Source organism: Equus asinus, chromosome 18 (genome assembly GCF_041296235.1).
Source record: "Equus asinus isolate D_3611 breed Donkey chromosome 18, EquAss-T2T_v2, whole genome shotgun sequence".
Classification (NCBI taxonomy): domain Eukaryota; kingdom Metazoa; phylum Chordata; class Mammalia; order Perissodactyla; family Equidae; genus Equus; species Equus asinus.
Genome location: NC_091807.1, coordinates 27,273,098 through 27,297,001, shown reverse-complemented (window position 1 = coordinate 27,297,001; position 23,904 = coordinate 27,273,098). Strand labels below are relative to the sequence as shown.

Sequence of the window (23,904 nt, the reverse complement as noted above, 5' to 3'; positions counted from 1 at the left end):
AAAACACAAAGTTACGCACTTGGGAATTGTGCTTTTCCTCAGCTGAGACAAAGAGTGGATATTAAGTTGAGAAGGCAGGAGATAGGAGAACTTATATACTAGGTTCTGTGGTAAGTATTTTACCCATGGCCTGAAGTTCAAGGCAATCGGATCTGCTAAAGTTCACGTAGCTTGTATGACACTGACCCAATTTCTTTGTTCCACATCATGGCGAATGGCTCCACACTCTACCTAGCTCTCTAAGCCCAAAGAGTATGTCATCTTGATTTCCCCCTGACTTTCACCCACCAAAACTCAATTAGTCTTAAAGTTCTATGGATTCATTCTTGAATCTGTTTACTTCTTTTCATTGGCTCTACCATTGGCATCATTGCAACAGCCTCTAGTCAGACTCTGCTACCTGCATTAACTCTCCATAATGAGGATCAGGCTGTGTCATCCCTGACTTAAACTCTTCCACTGGCTGCAGAATGAGGTACAAACTCCTTAATATGGCTTACAGCGTCACTCAAGATCTTTCCCTACTCACCACTTCAACAATATCGCTAAACACTCAACGTCACTCTGTGTGCTCCAAGCATAATAAACCTTTGTTCAGTTTCTCCAGTGATTTTTCTTGACCTGGGCCTTTTCACAAGCCATTCTCCATGCCCAAAGTCCTTCCCGATTACCTGTTCTCTCCTTGTGCACACAGCTCTCTCGTCCTGGATAAAATATCACACCCGTGGGAAGTTTTCTTCGTATTTATGTAACTGCTTGTTCTGAAAATGTAGTCCCTTGAATAACAGCCTCAGTAACAACTGGGAACTTGTTAATGATGTAAAATCTAGGACTGTACCCAAGAACTACTGAATCAGAATTTCTGGGGCTGATGCTCAACAATGTGTGGTTTAACAAGGGCTCCAGGTGATTCTGATGCTGGTTGAAGTTTGAGACCGCTGCCCTGTAGGTGAACCTTGATTCATGAGTACCACCTGGTAGCTTATAAAAGTACTGATATCTCAAGCTGACCTCCAGAGATTTTAACTTACTTGGTCCAGGATGGGGCCTGAGACTTGGATTGTTTTCTTGGCTTTTGCTTTTAAGTTCTCCAACATGATTCTGAAGTGCAGTCAGGAATGAGCTCTTCTTCCTTAGGGAACAATAATGCTGCACTTAAATTAGCCTATCTTAACACTTGACCTTTTTATTTTCTCCTTTTATTTTCTGGCATCCTTGGTAGATGAAGATTACAAGGGTAGGGACTGGAGCCGACCAGTTCAGGCAGAATCCCGGCATAATGATTCACTTAGTACCTAATGTGTTAAAATGTATTGAAAAACATGAAAGTTGAGTGGATGTTCACCTAAGATCCCTGGCCAATAATTACTGACTAAAGTGACCTCAACCACCTCCATGAAAAAGTCAATTTAATTGAAAAAGTTGAATTTGTTAAGACCATCTCTGACAACCTCTTCTAAAATTCAGGTTTTTCTGTTTTTATCAACACGAAATCAACAGGCTAAAAATAGCCTCTTTGTCGCTCTTCATTAAATACCATCCACCTGTTTCACACTAGGAAATAAATATGGTTCCTATCTCTCCAGTTTTTTCTCATTTTAATGGGGTGATACACAGCTGTGTAGGTTTAAAATTCAACCCCCATTAGAAAAAAGACCTGAGAAATATCTCCTCTCTTGAACACTGTTCCCTACTAGTTTCTTCATTGCATATCTTAACTTTATAGCAAGTCAAATTGTATGCCAAGTACAAGTGCAGGAGCAGTGTTTCATTGATACAGACTATGCTAATACTCACCTTATACAATCCAAATATTGGACCACAAAATGTTGAGGTTTAAAGTATAATTTCTTATGACAGTATGTGATGGAGTAAAGAAAAAAAGTTAAACCATGTACAAATTAAGTGTAAAATTATTAAAAGGAGGCTTAGTTCCTTTAAATCTAAAAAGGAAGCCTGTTCATCCAGCGAGAGGGAGAAGCTGGGATGCTAAGAATGAAGAGAAGTTATAAAATGCAAATTTCCTATCAAAGAAAGGGAAAGGTAAAAAATGACTTTGTGAAGAGCAACTGATCACCATGGTAACAGGAGTAAACTTGGGACCTATTTGGGAGTAAAATACTACCCAGTTGGACTGAGCTTCCTGCAGAGCTGAGAGGCAGGAGACCTGGCCTTCTCTGTTCTTTTTCCTCTTTTCTGATTTGGGAGAAGGAAAGTTCAAGGGATGAGGACTGGCAGAGAAATACCACCAAAGGGTGGAATTGTCCCTGAACCTTACCCAATAAGCAGTCCGACTGCTGTCCCTACCACCTCCGCTGATTGAATGAGCTAGTTGCTGGCTGGAGAGAGGATGCAGGAAGAGGTGCCTCTCAGCAGGCTGCAGCACGTCCTCAGTACCGCAGTCCCAGGAGTCCAAGCTTCTCAGTCCCTCAATAGCTTAAGCCTGTCTGTTGTCAAAGTAACTACAGGTGCCAATGGCTTATTTAGCAACAAAGGCAAGGAAGAGATTAACCCCAGAGCAATAAGTCAGGGGAAGGACATGCTACTTAATTCACAGGCCCAGTGCAAAGTAGAAATGTGGACCCCTTATTCAAAAATTAAGATATTCAAGGGGCCAGCACGGTGACATAGTGGTTAAGTTCACACGCTCCACTTCAGCGGCCTGGGGTTCGCCAGTTCAGATCCCAGCCACAGACCTATGCACTGCTTATCAAGCCATGCCTCAGCAGGTGTCCCACATATAAAATAGAGGAGGATGGGCACAGATGTTAGCTAGGGCCAATCTTCCTCAGCAAAAGGAGGAGAACTGGCGGCAGATGTTAGCTCAGGCTAATCTTCCTCAAAAAAGAAAAAAATTAAGATATTCAAGATGTCAGTAGCAGAGCCTGAAACTAAGTGTGGAGTTCTCCTATCTGTGGGGCCCCATGTGACTCTGCAAGTCTCACACCCATGATGGTGGCCCTGATGAGGGGTTCCAGTTTTGAAAAAATAAGGAGGACAAGAAACAGCACGCAGTTCTCTACACCCAACATTGACACCCAATAGATGCCTGGTTTCCTTAAGTTCTGCTCCAATTATGATATCCTATCATAACAAATCTGTATCTAGTCATTTTCCTAACAGATCTTGAGTTGCTTAAGATGTTGGATAATATTTTAAAGTTATAATAGACTTAAGAAAAGAGAGGGAGCCTGCCTGTTTAGTAAGCCAAGAGGACAAAAATGCTTTCTGTTGATAAACCAAGAAACCAGCAGGTATAAGAATATTATAATTCACTGCAGAAGACAGAGAGAGCTGGAGAGGAAAGCAGGGGAGAAAAATGAATGTCCTGCTGGTAGAGCTTATATTCAGAAATATGTAAATCTACTAAATAGCGGAAAATGTGGCATCCTTATTTTTGCATGCCTAATCTAGCATAGAGACATAGAGTCTTGCTATATAGAGCCTAAGAATAAAAGTTAGATTGAATGAATGATTTTTCAGGTGGAAAAGAGAATGGGAAGACTTGAGAAGGTATGTTGCTTTGCTATTATTACAAGATGAAGGAATGCAGTCCAAATGGCCTTACTCTATGACAGAATTCCCCACCAGGTGCATGCATGCCCCCTGAGTATGGTACAAATAAGCTGAGATATTGAGCACCCCTCTGCTCTCAGTCCTGTGCTCCTGTGTGTGCTGTACACACTTGTATCATTTTCTAGATGAGCCGTGGTGCGTAAGAGGTGGGAAAGTACTGGCCTCAACTTGTAGAGATATATAGGAAATCAAGTGGGATTATCTAGTTACTGCCTATGTTTGATGAAGCAGTGTGTGCTCTTTGTGACGTGTGATTAAAAGGTGGAAAGAAGCATTTCATGACTCTACCTTGGCAAAAGACAGGTAGCTATATGTCAAAAAGAGTTGCCTGCACAGCCCCAGTAGACAAGGAGGGAAACTTGGGAATACCAAAGGTGATGGTAATTACCTAGCAGGTGAAGAAAGTCCAGATCTGCCACATGAACATTTGCCTGGGTTCATTTTGAAATATTTTCAGGACAAAATGAGTTCAAACCCAGAAGAAGCAGGGCCTTCTGTGTCCTGTGCACTTGTCTCTTGCCAGTTCTCTTCCACGTAAAATGTGCAAAAGCAGAACTTACACTGATGCAGAGCAGACAAGAGTCCTGTTCCTTACTGTTTTGTCTTAGTATAATTAATGCAGAAAGGTATTTTTTAACAGGTTATAAAGCATTGGTTCCCCAGACTTTCTAATGAGAAATTTAACCAAATGCTCACACCTATCTGTACTTTATATGTACTATACTGTATCTATCTTTCTCAGCCTCCTCTTCCTCAACATCATTACTATCGTTATCATTAATGTTTGTTAATTGCTCCTGTACTCCTCAATGGAGAAATACAAGGAATATAATAATTTGCCTCTAGGAAATTTAAATCTAAGATATAAACTTTTCATTGAAGAATATATGAAATATATAGTAGCAAAATCAATGTAAACTAGAAAAAAGTTCTGGAACATAATATTTATAATATGTGTAATTAACAGTGCTAACAACTCTACAGTGGTGAAGCAATGGGCCCACCCACTGTGCAAGCTTCTTTTGCTTAATTTGTTTGTGGCTCTTCAAACACTTTCAGTACTTGAACCTTTTAAGGGTCTCCTCCTTGGGTTTCAAATATGGAAATTTACAACCTGGTTTTAACCAGTGACCTTTTTTAATGGGGAAAATTTTATGCCTGCAATTAGATTTTACTCAAAAAAAGAGGAGAATGACATGTAGTTAATTACATTCCTCTCCAAAAGGATATGAAAGATGAAGCTTTGCCCTTGGTTACATGGAAGAGCATATCCTTGTAGCTTGAAACATTTCACCATTGATTTTTGGCTCTGTTGAAACAGTATATAAGACATTATATACACTAGCTTATTGGAAAATTATAAATAAGCTCCAAGATGGCGGCAGGAAAAGTTCGTTCCTAAGAGAGTTAATGCTGTTATAGACTAATCATATACTTTCAAACTAGCTTAACTAAAATCATTTTTTCCCACAATTTAAATGCAAAAGGGCAACAAACAGTTTAAAAATATAACTTAAGGCCTTTTTCAGTGATGAACAAAATTGTATTAGATTGATTTTCCTACCTTATGGACCAAGACCTACATTTCAATAAAATACATCCAGTGCTTAAACATTCCCATTTAGAAAGAGTCGATGGAGTGAAAGAAATATGCCTGTGAAAAGAAACAGTTATGAAAAGAAGCAAAATGAATTACATTTTTTTTTTTACCTCAAGACGCGCAGACCCTTTGAGAGTAAGTGAGTTTCAACTAAAAAACTATCAATCTGATGTTATGACTCCAGGAGTAATATTCAAAATATTTAACAACTGTAAGGCCTGGCGTCAACTAATAAGAATGGATCTGTCTGTCTCAGAGCTGAAGCAGGAGGCTTCCTGCTCACCAAGTGTTAATCTTTAACCTGCGAGAACTCAAGGAACACAGGTGGCTCCCCAGGAGGGAGTGGGGAGGCTGGAGCAGTGATGGAGGTTAGGAGAAGGGAGGTCCCAGAGCCTTAAGGCAGCAGCTATTTACCAACTGTTATGGAAGTATTTCAATATTTTAGCTACTGGTACAGCCAAAAGGTGCATACTAGTTGATGTCACTGGTGTGATTTTCACCAAGGAGATGTTGTTCACTCCTCAATGAGGTCCAGCCCACACTGGCTTGAGTTTATGTAGCCAAGCAGATGAGCATTCTCACATCAGTGTGACTTCAAGTATATGAACACCTTTCCCATCAGCCAGGTACCAACCATTACTAGAGTTGATTTTTTATAGATGGAAAAATCAAAGCCCAGGAATGACACTTCACTGGCCAACATGTCCTCTGTTTCAACCAAGACCTTGGCCAGTCCTAAATGCAAGAGTATGGTGACCACTCACCCTGCTGATCTTGCAACAAAAGTCAATCATCATCAAGTGAAAATAAAAGTAAATATAATTAGTCTCTTAATAGACTCATTCTCCTCTACAAAGCTGGTATTTCCTCTCTTTCACTTTGCTAGACAGTGGGGCTCTTGTATTTTCTAGTAAGAATGAGTCCCTGCTCTACCAAATATTTATATGAAATTATCTGGAAGAAAACTGAACGAGTAACTCTTTTGGGGGGATGACATAGAATGAATTTTGGGTTTTTTTAAACACTACAGGAGGTATACTATTTCAAATAAAAGAAAATGTTGGTATTACTTTTGATTTAAAAATTTTATGGAGTAGACCTCGAATGACTACAAACCGTTGCCATGATTGTACGCATATTCTGATAGTTACACTTGGAAACATGTTAATAAAATATCAGAACAAATTATAATATGAAACCATATTTAATTAAATTTTCCTAATACATCCATATTCATTAAATCATTTTTACCCCTAGGTGTCAGTAATTCTCTCCTGACCCATCCCACTTACTAATTTAGAAGTCTTATTAGAAAGAAAATAACTCTGTTTTCTGTTTCGTGATGGAATAAAGTGATACTAATTGTTCAGTTTTGCATCAACCACTACCTAAGACTTAGGCATTTAAGTGTTTTGCTTCCATGAATTTCTCATGAAAGCATTTGAGACGATTGTTGCAAAGGTGATGTCTGCACAAACCAAGAGCAAGTACTGAAATAAGATATTTCTATTACTTGTTGGCAAGTTGGGACAAGAGGTGATAATGAAGATACTAACCTGTTTGCACAACAGCAATGAAGTAGGATATATTTGAATCACTTGTTTACCAAAGTCCTGTTGTGGGTTGTGAGTATATACAGATAAGAAATGGGCATGTTTCTCTACTGGCCACCTGCCCTCTGATCAGCTGGCTGCCTGGACTCAGTGATGGCTACATGTGCATGTTTTGTATAAGTACACATAAATATTAGTAGTTATTTGTCCCAATAACACAAGTGGTCATTGTTGGAGCCATCAGCACTCCTGGAGCCCTCTCACTCGATTATACTCCTGTTGGAAATGCTACACAGGGAAGAGAGCAGAGCCTCACACCCAGACTTGGACACAAGTTGAGAAGAGTTGGGCATTAACACTCAGGACATTTAATAAGTACCCTAAATGAAGCTGAGCACTGTGGGTGACACAGTATGTTTCCAATTCAGGACAAAGACTTAAATTTAAAAAGATGATTTATCTAGCCATTCAAGAAAATTCACAAAGCAGTGTTTGTATCAAGTGAAAGAAGGACTATGTATTTACTGATAGAAGAGCTCTTTCTTCATCAAAAAGAACAGAGAAGGACTATGGAACTTGTGGAAATTTATCTGGGTCTTAAAAGAGATGTGGGATGAACACTATAAAAACAAGAGTATACTCAGATCTTAGTCGTTCAATTATCCATCAAAATTAATTCAAATATTTATTGAGTGCTGTATTAGTTTTGTAGTGCTGCTGTAACAAAGTACCACAAACTGGGTGGCTTGGAATAATAGAAACTTATTATCTCACAGCTCTGGAGGCCAGAAGTCTGAAATCAAGATGTTGGCAGAGTTGGTCACTTCTGAGGTTTGTGAGAATCTGTTCCATGCCTCTCTCCCAGCTTTGGTAGCCTCAGTCATTCCTTGGTTTGTTGATGACATTCTCCCTGTGTCTTCATATCCTTTTTCTCTATGTCTGCCTGTCTCTGTGTCCAAATGTCCCTTTTGTAAGGACACTAGTCATATTGGAGTAAGGCCCACCCTAATGACCTCACTTTAATTTGATTACCTCTGCAAAGACCCTATTTCCAAACAAGGTCACATTTTCAGGTACTAAGAGTCAGGACTTCAACACGTCTCTTTGTGGGTGATACAATTCAACCCATAACAAACACGTACTAGCTGCCAGGTACTATGTGAGGCATTTACAAATGGTTAAAACACAGTGTCTGCTTCCATTGTGTTTAATAATCCAGCAGACATAAAAATCATCGAGATAAAAAATAATTTTAAAAGAGCAACAATAATTGATGGATTGTGACCCCTGTGCCTGAGACTGTTCTAAATGCTTTACAAGCATTTTCTCATTTCATCCTTACAGCAACAGTATGAGGTAAGCATGGCTTTTTAGTACATTAGGAATGGCCTCATGGAGAGGCTGTATTTGACTTGGGCTTGAATAATACATTAGGAATTCTTCAGTCAAAGGAGAAGAAGGCACATCGGAAAAACTGCATGAGGGAAGTCACACAGGTGAGGGCAGAATGAGTGTATACAGGAACAGAGTGACCTAGTCTGCTTTTACGGGACAGAGATGGGCAACCAGACAATTCCTCAGCTTGGTCTGTGCCCTATGCCTCTCACTTTCTGCCTGGGCTTCTCTGATCTGCAGCATGGAATTCAGGAGGCATCCACCCTGCACTCATGCCCATGCAACCCAAGAGCGGAGGGACGTCAATACCCACTGCCTTTCTTAACTGTTGGGAGTACAAACTGATAAATCATGCCTCCCCCTTTTATCCCCTGGGTGGGCGGTTCTGGGACACCATTCATAAGGCTCTCAGGAGTCAAGTCCCAGAGGAGTCAAGCACCAGTTAACCATAGTGGTGGCCAATTCAATAACTCATCCTAATATCTTTTCTTGCTTCTCTTTTTTACTCTCTCATCCTATACTACTGCTCCCCAAAATGAGAATCCCAACTAAATTACCTGCACACAAGACTTGGCCTTAGGTCCTACTTTCAAGGGAAGCCAGTCTAAGACAGTTGACATCAGATTTTATGATCCCAGTTCCAGAGATGGAAACAACTGACTCATAAATGACTTCTTCAAAGTCCTGCACCTTCAGGCATACCCAGAATTAGCACCTGAGTTTCTTAGTTTCCTCAAGATCTTCCCCATAAAAGAGGTCATCCAATCTAAAAACTGTCTTTTATCACTTTTTAGGTATAAGCACCTTGAAGTACCTCACATGCAGGAAAGCATTTCCAAGCCTTTCTATACTGGCACCTTTGGCAGAAAGGAGGGGTAGCTGGTCTCTGCTGCCAGCACCACAGAACAATTTTCTCTAAGAGAAGGTGAAGAAGCATTTTATGTGAAATGAAACTAAAAAAGCAAGTCATAGAAGTAAAATGCAAATATGCTGTCTCTTAGGGTCTTCCCATTATACAAAAAACAAGAATTTCAACTGAGGGGAAATTAACTAGAACCAAAAAGAAAGGGAAGAAGAATAGAGATATCTGACTCAAAGGCAAGCCCATGTGAATGGCCTCTGCCACGACCTAATTAAAAGTTGAAGCCCAGGAACCTCTAGAGACCTCTAAAACTGTTCTCTGATTGTTGCTGGAGATTTTTCAACTTTAGAGAAACAAATATATTAATGAGGTGCTTCCTCCCACAGTGTCCAGAGCCCTATCTTTTAAAAGATGATAATTTATAAAAGATTTTTGTTTTGGAATTCTTGTGTTTTTGTACATTTCCCTGAACAAACTCTTTTTCTTTGAAAATCTCCCCAAGTTCCATTTTGCAGGGAACTAAAAGCTACTTACATATGAATAAATGGCCATCAAGTTTAATTATAATAAGTGTTCAAAAGAATTCTATTCTCATTGCATATTCTATTAAGATGCTATAATGCGTAGATTATAATCCTGTTTTAGCACAATTGACGTCTATGTATATGTTGGATATACCTAGAATAAGACTTAAAATTATAGGATATTTAAAAAAAATACTATCCCATTCTTTTGTTTCACCACTTCCCCTGATTTTAAGATTGATTAATATTCAATAGTTCTGTGGCTGTAATATACTTTATAATTCTGTAATTTTCTTCCTCCCTTTTCCGAGGGCTGAATTCTATCCCTCCTATGGATAAAGGGTATGAGAGTCACGCATCCCCACTGAGAGAGATGCTGTCCAGCTACCTTGGAGATTCCTATAATTAGGCAGACCTGAGAAGGTGCTATGAGAAGGTTGACCCTGCAAAGTGTACTCCTAATTTGCTGTTCAGCCAGTTAAGACCTCAGAATTCTCAGTCTTTGGGAAGTAATGCAGTAATACAGTCTTTCATGCATTTAGGGAGCTTGTTTCATAAAGAGAGACAGATGGAAGAGACTTTGAAGAAAATATTCGGTGCTGTAGCCTCAAGATTTAGAAGGGGAAAAAGCCATTTTCAAAGAGCCTATTTTCAAAGCACATGCTGCCCTTGGGGATAGAATAAAGTTTGTTTTATTCTTTTCTCTTATACAGACAAGTTTTCAGAGGAGTCCCTGTGATGAAGCATATCCTACCATGCTTATGCACAGCTGTCTTGGTTTTTGAGAAAGGATATTTAGAAACGGTAGCTATTTACTGTACCAATGCTAGTGTATGCTCTCGAGTCCTTGATGAATTACTAGTTTTGTTTCAATAAAACAAAATCTAAAACTTGATGTTTTCAAAAGCTTTGCATGCCTCTCAACCAGGTCTTATCTAATTTCTGACTTCAAGAGATGAGAGTTGGACCTTTATGTTATGGTTTCTCAACCTCTGCACTATTGACATTTGGGACCAGATCATCCTTTATGGTAGTGAGGACTGTCCTGTGCATTGCAGGATGTTGAACAGCATCCTTGGCCCCTACCCACTAGATGCCAGTAGCACCCACCCATTTATGACAATCAAAAACATCTCCAGACATTGCCAAATACATCTTGGGGAGCAAAATTGCTCCTGATTGAGAACCACTGCTTTAGGTTAATAACATCCTTCTTGGAATGATTTCATTTTAAGGGCTGTGTCTGGGTATAGGATATGCAGTGAGCATATTGAGTTCTCTAAAGAACAATTTTCTTAGACAAAATTTTGAGCCAACAAGACCAGTAGTAAAGGAATGTTGAAGGGAGGTGGAGAAGCACACTCCTGACTCACACACAATATACAGAATCCTAGTGTTTTTCACTCACAACAATTCTGACATCAAATACAGGGGGAGGATTCCTACACCAACCTATTCTCCAACTCTCTGGACACCAACAGAGTGCCCTACAATTCTATTCTGATGCTAAGTACCAGAGTTAACACTGATCCCACAAGATATGAGGTCAGTCCCACAAGACTGCCTCCACTTCAGTTGCCCATCACAAGCCTGGAACTCCCATCCTTCTAATCAACTGGTTATAAATTGGGGGTTTCCATTACCCCCTCCTCAGTTTCAGTAATTTGCTAGAATGACTCACAGAACTAAGGAAAGTGGTTTACTTACTATTAATGGTTTATTATAAAGGATAGAACCCAGGAACAGTGAGATAAAAGAGATACATAAGGCAAGGTATGTGCGAAGAGGTGTGAAGCGTTCATGCCCTCCCAGGCACCTGGACGTGTTCCATTATGTCATGCATCACTTAAGGATGGGGATGCACTCTGAGAAATACGTCCTTACATGATTTCGTCATTGTGGACCATCATAGAGTGTACTTACACAAACCTATATGGTATAGCCTACTACACACCTGGACTAAATGGTACTAATCTTATGGAACCACTGTAGTATATGTGGTCATTGACCAAAATGTCGTCATGCTCCACATAACTGTACTTAGATGCATCATCTCCCTGTATTTAGATGTGTTCCATTACTAAGGATTGATTCTATCACTAGCTGTTGGTGATTAACTCAATATTCAGCCTCTCTACCCTTCCAGGTTCCAGGGTGGGGCTGAAAGTTCCAACTTTCTCATCACATTGTTGGTCATTCTGGCCATCATTGTAAAACTATCTAGGAGCCCCCAGTCATCAATTATCTCATTAGCATACAGAAACACACTTACCACTCCAGAGATTCACTTAGAAACTCTTGTGTAAGGAACCAGGGACTGAGACCAAATACTATGACCAAAGATAATCCTATCACCCCTATTACTCAGGAAATTACAAGAGTTTTAGGAGCTCTGTGCTAGGAAACGGGGAGAAAGCCCAAAAATATGCTTCTTATTGTATCACAATATCACAAGTATAATCCCAGTTTGCTGTATTCCTTGCCTACTTTCCCTTCTCCCCTATAGTTCCCATTCAAGGCACAATTTACCCACCCAAGGAAGATGGTAGTCCAGGACACAACTGAAGAGCATCCTTTTCTCTGACAAGCCTCTCAGTGACTACTGAGAAAACTATCTTAAATAGCCGGTTTAGGGCTGGAAAGAGAGGAATTTTATAGAACATGAAGTTGAATGATAGGAAGGAGAAGAAATGTGATAGCTTAAATAAATCTATGGCCAGGTCTACTGAACACTGAGTAATCCGTTAGAGTATGAGATAGCAAGGAGACCTCTCAAGGTGGGAAAATAAAAGAAAGAAAGATTGGAAGGAAATTGTACAGTGGAGAAGTGAGATTTCCCTATTACCTGAAAGTGTAATCTCTACTCCCAAAAGCAAGCAAGAAAAGATACATATTAGATTTTATTATAAAATAAAGATAAACAGGAAAAATGCTACAGACTCTAGCATGATACATGCAAGGTGCTCAAATAAAATAAATAGAGATCTTTGACTTCTTACATTAGCATATTTCTCTGCTCTTCTAAGAGTGTGAGCCTTTGCCAGAGGCAGGGGTCCTTAGAAGAAAGACAGAAGTGTAAAGAGATTATGGTCTTCTGAAAGGAATATATTTCAGTACTTCTTTCCCCATTTGAAAATAATGTTTTATTCCAACCTATTAGCTTTATATTTTAAAGCCAGTAATAAAGTATAAAATGTCTGAAGTTTCTTGGAACACATTTTGTAAATAGTCTGGAAACTAAAGACTGAAATCCGTAGATTTTCTGAATCGTAAATTTAGTATCATTAGTTTCCATTATCTTGAAGATAGACAAAATGGAGTGTATTCGAGTTTCCAGTGAATTTAATTTTTGCATCCAAACTATCAAAAAGTGAGTGCACAATGTCTTTAACTCTGATGCTTTCCTGGAGGGGAAGTATTTTCCTGATTTGAGCTACTGTGAAAACTTAGAAACCAATGACCTTAGGACCTTTATGATAAGATCGCGTGCTCATGAGGATCTCAGCTCTCAGCCTTGTTTGGGGGCTTCACTGTTAGTCTGTTAGGGAATTTGAGCATCAAATTTTGGATTTAGAAATCATTTCCATGGAAGTTAATTAGCTGTTTTTGGTAGTGTTCCCTTTGAATGACATTCAGGGGAAATAGGAGAGTCTGAGCTGACTCAAAATTTTAGATGACTTTGCAATAGGGAAATTACTTTTTTATGGATGTGGGTACACTAATGCCGTTAACTAATATTAATTAACTCTGCCTAGAGAGAGTCCCAGCAGCTGTATGAAATTAGCATGGCGCTGTCCTACGAAGTCCTTGCAGTCTTGCCACATGATCAGGGAAGGGAGGAAATACATAAAGGTTTCTGAACATCAGTGGGAAAATAATATTTTCTCAGGTTCTATTAAACTACAAAGTGGTACCTAATACAGACAATGCTTTTATCGTCCATGTTTCTTTCCTCCTTTTGTCAATCCGTGCAAAGATAGGAAGCCTGGGTGTCTCATTCTCCCTCTTCCCAAACGTCCAAGATGGCCCTCTTTACCAAGTCTGTCCACCGTCTTCAGTCCCTGGCTGAGCCCTCAGTAGTTCCATATTTCCTTCCATTCTATCTCCCTCCCAATTATGCTCCTGAATGTGTACACCTCTGTTTAAGAGAGCAGAAGAATTTAAAAGTAATTGGTGTCTTTCTTGGAAACCTAACTCATTTATTCATCTAGCCAACATTTTATTTGGCACCTACAATGTGTTCAGGAAACACAGAAGTTCTGGAACATCCCTTTCCGCATTGGCAGCTTCCACAGTGAGGGACTATTCCAAACTGAAAGCTAGCAACTGCCAGAAAGTTAAATTTAAATGAAACTGTACATACTTTAATCATAAGATTATAAGTCCTATTTATTCAATTGTACTAGCGACAGTCATTCTAAGCCCCCTATCCTGGTCTCCTTATCTTGCCTTGGTTTAGGAGTTTGGAATCCCAGTCATGTAAAGATCACCCATAACCAAAGCAGAAGGAATATATTTGGTTCTCGTTCTTCCATCAGACTCAATTTACCCTCCTGGCTTGAACACTTCTAGGAGAGAAGAAAAAGCAGAACGAAAGTACAAGGATAGGGTCATAAGTAAGCTCTAATACTAACCCCAAGCCCACTCCCTCATCCCCCACAAATAATGTGACCAGCGCTGGACAGAGAGCTCTGATACACTGCAGGCTTTATCTTCCAGGATGCTATTCAAGCGGCTTAGCAGATAGGAACCTGGCACTAATTTGGTTGGCTTATCTTTAGAAGTGAAAGTTTAAGCTAGGAGCCTGGGGGAAGAGGGAGAAGCGTCTGGCCTTCTGTCTGTTCCTTGGAAAGCAGAATCTTAGAACTTCAGAAGATCGTCTCAGCTCTCCAGGTGACACATCAAGTGCTTACACATCAAGTAGTACTACACTCTGCACGTTGACAGAGATTTATTCATCTTGAAATGAAATCAAATGATGCAGAAAGAAAATTTGGACTGGCTGCTTCTGTGAGAAAGCATGACTGTGCGGTGTAAAGGTGACTTTGCAGAGGCTGCAAATGTGAGAGCAGGGTGGGCCTGTGGTGTTGGTGCCACTAATATGGAATTCTTACTGCAGAGATGGAAGTCGTCAAAAGTAAGTAAAGGCAGATCACATATCGTTTTCTTATCTTACGTAGTCGAAGAAGTGTGAGTATGTGCCCCTGAAAAGTCATTCATCTCTTTTCCAATCATAGTTGGAGTTCCGGTGGAATTAGAATAGTAATTATTACTTAAATAGCTGTAATAATTGACAACTAGGATGGATAACTTATAAATGACCTACTTACCTTCAAAAGTAATTCTCAACAATTTGCAGAATAGAAGAGTGGACCCGTTGTTTCCTTTTTTGATAAAATAATAATTGAAAAATGAAAGAAAGGTTGTGGTTCTTAAAATTAATTCTAGTACATGCCTGGTTTTTCTTTTAAATTAGCCTTTGGGTGATCTCAGAATGTTCTGCACAGTGGCACCTTACAATGACGATGGCCTCTTGGGAAGATATGAAGACTGGCATCTAGATTAGTCATTCCCCAAAACAGAGAATCTGTTAACTGTAGAAACCATGTCCCCTTGAGTGGGACAGAGCATTACATGAAAGATGCTGGGAACAGCTGAAAAACAGCTCCATGTGAAAAAATGCTGAACTGCATAGTTTTAGTTCATTTCATGTAATGGAAATTTTCTAAAAGTCTAACTGTAACTGTAAAGGCATAAATGGGATCCAACTTGAAAGGTTTAACTGAAGATGTCATGTGGTGAATCCTTTTGAAAAATAAGGAATTTTGGGACTGAATATTTAATATATAGGGTATATCATTTTTTTTCATATCGGGGTTGGTTTTCTTGTTTAAAGTTATACAATAATATTTCATATATTTCCTCGACATATTAATTAGGTCTTTATTAAGGCTAAATGATAGGGCTGATTTTAGTACCCCAAAGAGCTAAAGGGTGTTTCACTGCTTTCACCTTCCTCTTTCTGGAAATCTGCCATACTGGGGCTATGGTATTTCTATTGAGCTGGTTGTGATGGCAAGGAATGCTGAATGCTCTTACAAGTCTAAGAACCTGGGTTCTGGGTTGGAGGTCCACAGCAGAACATGAATTAGGTGCAATGAGTGTAGGCAGCAAGGGACTGTGGCTCCAAGAGGTAAGTATCAGCCTGACAAAGTGTTATGGAGAAATGGGGAGTTTCTGAAAACCGAGTCACAGGGCTCACTGTGGGACTGATCATCAGCTAGCCCGTGGTACAGTAGATTCCCCAAGACATGATATTGTCCTTATAATCACCACATATCATACAGGAGCTGTACGGGAAGGGTGAGTGTTGCTAAACTGAAAAGTTAAATCTGTGAAATTGTAGAGTCTCCTTCTTTGCAATTTCCAAACATAATCACTTGGAATCCGGAACGTTTCTCCATCTGAATTACTAGAAGCCTTTTCAAGAGAAATTTGAATCTTGAGGTTGGATGAAGTGTGAACCACTGGCAGATGTACAGTTTTCTGTCTCTGTGCATAGCCACAACTTTAAATGCAGGGAATGACTCAATCCATAGCCACTAGTTTTTGAGAAACCTCCCCAAGATGGTGTGTAAATGAGACCTACTGGAATTACTCCCGACGACTTTCAAATTCAGTAACGGTTCTACTGTGAGAAGCTGTTAGAGAGAATTAAAATCTCTGAAGCACCTCAGTAAAGCATGGTGCCACCCCACGGAGTGCTGATTGCTCTTAAAGGCTAATTTGATTATGTGCTGCCATTAATGGTTAAATGTGAAAAAGTTTCAAAACACCGTCAGAATCAAAACAACTTCCCTCTCAGTCCCCCAACCTCTCTCGTATTTACGTTGCAGAAAACACCCACTGTGTCTTACTTAAAGGCCTGGCACGCTTGTGGCTTATACTTTAGGAGGCATGCCTGAGTCACAGTGAAGCCACCTTTACCCACCTACCACCTTGTCTCCATCAGTGACAGTTTTCCAGAGCAAATAATCTGACAACCAGTTCATGAACATGAGCATGTTGGAAGTGAAAAGAAGATGCGCTAGAGCATCATCAGATGTTAGCAGCACTGCGTATGCCTGCACAGGCAAGAAATATGTTAGAAAGGGGACAATGAAGGCTTTGAAGTCAGAAAAGCTGGATTTGCGTTGCAGGACTTGGACATTGGGCCAATCGCTTAATTTCTTTAGGTCCCAGATTCCACACCTGTAAACAGGAGGATGACAAATCCCTCTCATGCAAAGAGCTGGAAGAGCTGGAATAGAGACATAATAAAGATTATTATAGACACCCAATAAATAGTAACACTCTTTATTACTATCATTATGAAAAGATTTGAAAAACTTCTAAAAATTCTAGTTTTGGGCTATTCAAAATTAGAAAGTTCTTTAGAGAAAATGTGCTTATTAAGGTTGTCCAGGACAAACACTCTTGGCATCTGTCACTGCCTGTCTTCCGGGAAGGATAGGGGTAGACGAAAGAGGGACCAGGAGCTGGCATTACAGAGTGAACAAGCCAAAGACAAAACAGACAGAGCTAATGAAATTATTCTTTTCTGGTCTTGAAGAATGCCCCCTACTTACAATGAAGCCTGATATTCCATGACCCTCTACTACAGCTGCGTTGAACTCTCCATGTCTGTCTCCACCCACTTCCTTGGTTCTAGTTTCCAAGAAACTAGAAATTAGTTTCTGGCTTCCCTCTGCCCCTCGTCTTTCTATTCTCTTTCTGATCATGTCTGTGTGTCTGTCAATCAGCCTGTAGGTAATATAGTCTATGATTCCAAGGAAGCAAGAAGTACATAAAAAAAGTGAGTACCAGTATGCCAGGCACTATATTCACCAAGTGTTTTCATACATTAGTTCAGCTAATCCTTAACAACAATCCTGAAAGCATAGCATTCCTCTTTACAAATAAGGAAACTGAAGCTGTTTTTAACTTAAGAAGATTCCTGAAGTTCTCACAGAGTTGCTTCTGAAGCCAGAATCTGAATCTGGACTCATCTATCACCTTCCCAGTGCTGGTGTGGCATGGCCATACTAGCAGACATCCTTAAATTAGAGCCACGTATTTATTCTGTTCTGTTTCCTGATTGTTTTTCTGAGCTTCATGTGAATCCAGGGAGAGCAGATCAGAGGAACTACTTTTGATATAACCATGATAGACCTAAGATGGGCTTGAAAGATCCAAAGGGACTACTGAACTAGAAGAGACTCCAGTATTCCACTAAGTGCCCATTAATGATCTGAGCAGAGGCCCTGGCTTTAAGATTGCCCATTCATACTTTTACTTGCTGTTGGAGAGCCATATAAGCAAATATTGGCTTCCTTGATTGGAAGTAAATCATTCTAACGATGTTCTGTGAGAATCCCTTCCAAAGCCATCACATTAATCTTTGTGTCATGATTTGGCCTTATTTTATCATAATTCATGTTGCAGAGACCTACAGTTATTCACCTAACCTTTCTCCTTTTCTGTCTTGGCACACAATGAGTCTATACTTCCCAGCCTTCGCTGCATTTAAGTGAGCCTACATGATTAAATTCTGGCTAATGGAATGTGGCCCCAGCAAATGCAAGTTGGAAGAGTCCCTAACATGGAACATGCTCCCCTTTCCCATCCTAATGACCCTCACTGTGCTCTGATTTGAGCAAAAACTCAATTTTTATTGTATAAGCCACTAAGATCTGGGAAATGTTTGTCACAGATAACCTGTACTATTGAATACAATCTATTTCATGAACTTAAAGCAGTGTTTCTAAATTGAGAGTGATTTTTTGCCTAAATGGCAATCTCTAGAGACATTTTTGATGGTCAGGACTGAGGGAGGATAGTATTAGTATTAATGGGTAGGCATTAGGAAGGCTGCTAAACATCTAAAAACACAGGACCACCCCCACAGCAAAGAACTAACAAACCCAAAATGTCACTAAAGCTGAGGTTTAGAAATGCTGGTTAAAGATAACTCCTCTGAAAGAAAGAATGATTATCTGGCAGATACTCAATACATTCTTGTTGATTGACTGACTCTATGAGCAAAAACTTAAGGAAAAAAACAGTGATGCTGTCCTCATGCCAATAATTCTCAATGATGAGAACTGGACTGAAACCACAACTCCTTTCAAATATGATGTGAGAACTGTCCCTGGATGGTATCCATTTGGGTTACTTTTTTGGAATTCAAGTGGCAAACTGTAGAGTATGAATATGATCTAATCTTCTCATTTATTTCAAGCATCTCATCCCCATAAGATTCTCCTTAAATGTTTGTTGAGACATCTACTTAAAGAACCTGGAAATGTTCTTTGAGATCTTTAAGAGGCTTTTATAAGTCAGACAACCTTAGATAACCATGGCCTCAATCCCACAGACAGTTGGTGATGATATGCGTGACAGTTCTCTTCTAGTCATAATATCTGGGCCAGGTCTTGGTAAACTGTTTTCCTGAGCTTCCTATTCAATTCATGACAGGTATTTTGAGCATATACTACTTTCTAGGCATTCAACTAAATTCTAGAGACCCAGAAATGACCAACATTTTCTAGGCACTAAACTAAAATCCAGAGTCCTAGAAATGACCAAGACATGGTCCCTATAATGATGCATTGCCTAGCACTCCCGCTCTCAGGACTTTTCCTCCTTAGCTCTCTCTAGTTTTTTGCTTTCTTCCCTCTAGTTCTCCTTCCATAACAGAAGCCTGCTGTGAATGTTCCATGCTTTGGGCCTTGTACTTTTCTGCCTTGGTAGCCTGGCTGTCTCCCATCTCTCCAAGAGACACTCCCATCTCTAAGGAGACACTGAAAGCGAGGCTTCTACTCTATAGCCACTTTGGTCTGTAGAACTATGTTCTTGCCATGGCCATTGTGGCTCTACTGCATTCCAGACAAGTAATTTAGAGTCTAGAACTTAGAGTGGGACCTAGAACACAGGAATGATAGTGGTACTTACCTCTTATGCAGATTAAATAAGTGAATGTCTGTTAACTATTACGAATGCTGCCTGGCATATGGTAAATGGTCTTCCAAGTTGGCATTGATACTGATGTTCTTACCCCTCAAATCCTCCCTTTCCCATCTCAGCCAAGAGAATCAACCTCCCATTGCCAGATCCCCTCAAGGTCAGGCTATTTGACTGTAGGATGACTACCCTTTAAATCAATGAATCCATATGAATAGAGTAACAGGAAGAGACTTGAGGAGAACCTAGGGGACAGTCTCTTTCTCATCTAGTTCAATCTAGTGAGGTGAGCAGAAAACAAATATTTATTTTTATCAGCCACTACAGTGTGATAGAAATATAGAATTTATGTATTCAAATATATACTCTCATATTTGGATTGTAAGGGAAGTAAAATTTGTGTTTTCCTACTTGTATCAGTCAGGGTTCCATGAGAGCAAACATAACCAATATAGATAAAGAGAGGGAGAGAGACTCAGGGTAGAAACTCTCAGGCAGAAGCTAACACTGCAGTCTACAGGCAGAATTTCTCCTTCCAAAATCTTTCAACTGATTAGGTCGCGCCCACCCAGATTATGAATGATGATCTGCTTTACTTAAACTAATTATAGATGCTAATCATGTCTATGAAATACCCTCACATCAACACCTAAGTTAGTATTGGATTGAATTGCTGAGTACAAGAACCTAGCCAAATTGATGTAAAACTGACCATCGTGCTACACTGGGTCAGACACGTGCTTTTGTATCTCCTCCTCATAGAAATCCCACAGGGTGGAGATGATTCCCATTTCGCAAGTGAGAAAAACATGGTTCTGTGCTCTGAGATATTGGGTAACTACACTAAATGGTAGGAACCAGGATTTGAACCTTTGCCTACTTGGCTCTAAAATCTGTTTTATATACATTTTCTGTAGGAAGTTTATCTTTTCCTTCCACATTGTTAGTCTCCTGGCTGGGACCTTAGTGTCTTTTAGCAGGCATGATGTATATGTCTGATTCATCTCTCTCCGAGAACATCCCAAAGCCACACATCAATTATTTTGGACTTTCCCATTGTTTTATGCTATCCATTTCTCTTTTTAAAAACATCAGTATGGAGTAATCCATGCGAACAAAGCCCGTTCATTTGAACTTTAATCTGTCTGTGTATCTGGTTGGTATATTACTGTAGGAGAGGTGGTTAATTCAGAATATTTTACTATGCGGGTGAATTTACACGTGGAGATGTCACCACATCAAGGCCAGATTCCGAACACCTGAGGCTTGCTTGCACACTACAGTTGTGGTAATGAATCAGTTACCAAGCAAAGTGTACTTAATTTTGAGGGATTTTCCCCCTCAAAAAGGATCCTAACACCTCTCTGTGGTTCATCTAGATTTTGAAAAGTCCACATCCAGGTGGGTTCTGCTCAATGTACATCAATCTACGAATCTTTGCACGAGTGCACAGATTCTCTGCCTATCCAGTCACACATGCCATCACCCCTTCTAGGGTACATAGAATTTTTCCCCCAGCTCTTCATGCCATTCACCAAAAAATTCCATATACCTGTACGTGAAATCAAAGATTCTCTCTTATTTAGTAAAGCAAAGCTATTTTTAAAGGTACTTGTTTAAAAACCAGTCTGCCAACGTATGTTTTGAGGCTCTAGAACAGAGTGAGTGATTTGTTTTCTATTTTTTATTCTCACTTCTCTTTCTTGCCCTGAAGCTATTTGGTAAAATACTCAGTAGCTTCCCATGGACGATTTTGTGATCACTGACAGAAATCAGAAGCCCGTCTATAACAGAGGCCTTCGCTAAGCTGGCCCACTGTCTGTGGAGTGTCCAACGTTGATTCCAGCGTAGGCTGCATGTTATGAGCACACTGTTCGCTTCTAAGCCATTTCAGTGCACGGAGAGTTAAGACGTTTTCTTGATAGGAAGCTGAGCAAGTCAAGTATATAATTGATTTTCTTAGGAGGGGAAAAAATATCTTCGCGTTAATTATCTATTACCTATTGTGTAATGCGGATGAAGGATTTGTTAGTTTGTTTTAATCAATGTTTATTTTATCATCAATAGAGAAAAGTGTATCCATTTCTTACATTGCCCTAGACTATTTATATTGTGAAATTGTTATTAGCTCATGCAGTGAGCCAATATTCTTTCCACCAAGAATGGATGAAAGAAGACAGCTTACAAATTCATAAAACACACACGCATACTCACACTCACACACCCACACACGCAGACATGCTAACCAGAGAAAGAGCTCTTGCCTCCGGCATGTTATCCTCTAACAAAAACATAGTATGTTGTGCACATTATTTTTCAAGTTCTGCAAATAGGAACTAGAGCAGCCTGTTGTATCAAATCTGAACGTCTCAGGCCATCCTATGCAGAGTCCTCCACTCTCAGCTCCTCCAATTTAAGTAACCCCCTTTCCTGGTCCTCCTCAGCAACAGATGCATTAGGCACACCCACTTTTTCTTTGAATTTCCTTTGTAAAATATTTTTAAGCCCTCCCTTTTTTTTTTTTTTCTGTGTATTCGATCTCCTCCTAAAGATGGTAAGCTTCTCAAAGATAAGGAATAGGCTTTTTTTTTTTTGAATTTTCACACATCCTTCATGCTTATGATATATAGCTGAAGAGTAAGTACAATTTCTTGACTATCCACCTCAACAAAACAAAGTTCTTTGTTCTTATAAAGAGTTAAGTTAGACAAAAATGACTAAATGGGAAAAGCTAACAGAAAGGATATGATTGCAAAGTCAAGTGTTCAGACGTATGCTAATGAAAGGAAAGTAACAGCCCACTGTAGTGCCGACCTCATCTCGTGGAAGTCACCAGATCACTATTTACTCAAAAATTAAAAATCCAAGGAGATCAAAAGGATAATAAAACCAATGTCCCTACAAGAAAAGTTCTACTACAATGAAGTTATCCAATTTATTAGGGAAGAACTCAGCATTTCTGGGCCAAGATCCTTGTTAATTGAAATCCAATTGTGACATGAGAGCATGAGAAGAAAAGTTAAAAAATTCTTTCTGAAAATAAAGGCAAAAAAGGAGTTTTAAAAAGCCATGAGAATCACTATTTGGATAGAAGGAAATAGCATACTAATAGACCTTAATCTGGGTTCGGGCAAATGAGGGCCACATCACAAGATGCTGTGATTGACAAAAATCGGCATCTTCTTGAACTCTGAAGAGACCTCGGAGACATGGATTTCTCAGAAGAGCCCTGGCTGTAGTGGCTATTATCTCTTGCCAGTACTATAAAGACTTACGGTTTCAATTCAAATTTTCCATAACTGAGACAACATATGCCAGCCATATTTGGAAGCAAATAAAATGGTGGTGTCCACTGCCAAGTGCGCAAGTGCTCATTAACTTTGTGAATGTGTTACCGACAGGTAGAGCAGGCAGCTGGCTTCTTTAGTGAAAGCACCCCTCCCACAGGTGGAATTGGAGTGGGAAGTAACAGGGACAATCATAAGGCAAATGCTTATTAAAAGATCACCAAATAAACTGGTCAGATTGTGTGCAATCTATGCAAAAATCAGGATACACCACTACCCACCAGGTTACATGCAAAGACTTCTCCAGTTTGTAGGGAAAACCCTCCTGTACAAAAAGATTGACAGGATATGTAGGCTGGGGCATTAGGAGAGCTGGGAGGAATAAAGAATGGCTTCTGGAGCACACAGTTGAAAGTTCTTGGGGGGCCCAGGACCATCGCTAAGAAATGGCTATATAATAAAATATGCTTACACCTTATTCCAGTCAACAGAGATGAAGTCATGATAAACCTTTAGTCTCAAGGGCAAGCTTGAAGGGGAGAGATGGCACCAAGAGGCAACTTGAAGGAGGTGATCTGGAAGATAGGTCCAGTTACACCACCCTGGTTCTGATTACTGGACAAGAGGCAGGTGGTATAAGTAGTGGTGATATGTAAAAAGCTGAGGTTAGGGTGGGGTGATGGGAGGAAGTGTTCTTGCTAAATGACCTTATTTGAAATCTGTGTCACTTACAAAGTTTCCTTTTCCTTCTGAAAATCTATAAGAGAGCCTGCCTCTCCAACAGTCTCCAATTTTTGCTTCTGTCGTTCTACCCTCTCCCTGCTCTCTTGCTACTGACTCTGCTCAGAAAAACAGGGAGACTTTGGACCATATTGCCTAAGGTCCTATGTTTAGAAGATAATTTGCCTCAGCAAGCCATAGCTCAGGGCGAGCTTGATGGCACATTTTCTGTATACGCCCCTTCTTGGTCCCCAAATGTCAGTATGTTTCTGAGTCTCAAGTCTTCAAAATTCCAGTTAAAATAGCTACTCTCTTCATCCCCACCAGATGCTTCCTGTGGTCACTGTTGACACAGAGCCCTGGTCCAGGGTGATGTTTCTACTCT

At 39.9% G+C, this 23,904-nt stretch overlaps 1 protein-coding gene across 10 annotated transcripts in view; it reads left to right on the top strand.

Annotated features, from left to right (window-relative positions):
• The window catches only part of GRIK1 (glutamate ionotropic receptor kainate type subunit 1), a 362,404-nt gene that overhangs the window by 152,041 nt on the left and 186,459 nt on the right, over positions 1–23,904 (top strand). The gene's annotated exons all lie outside the window — the stretch shown is intronic.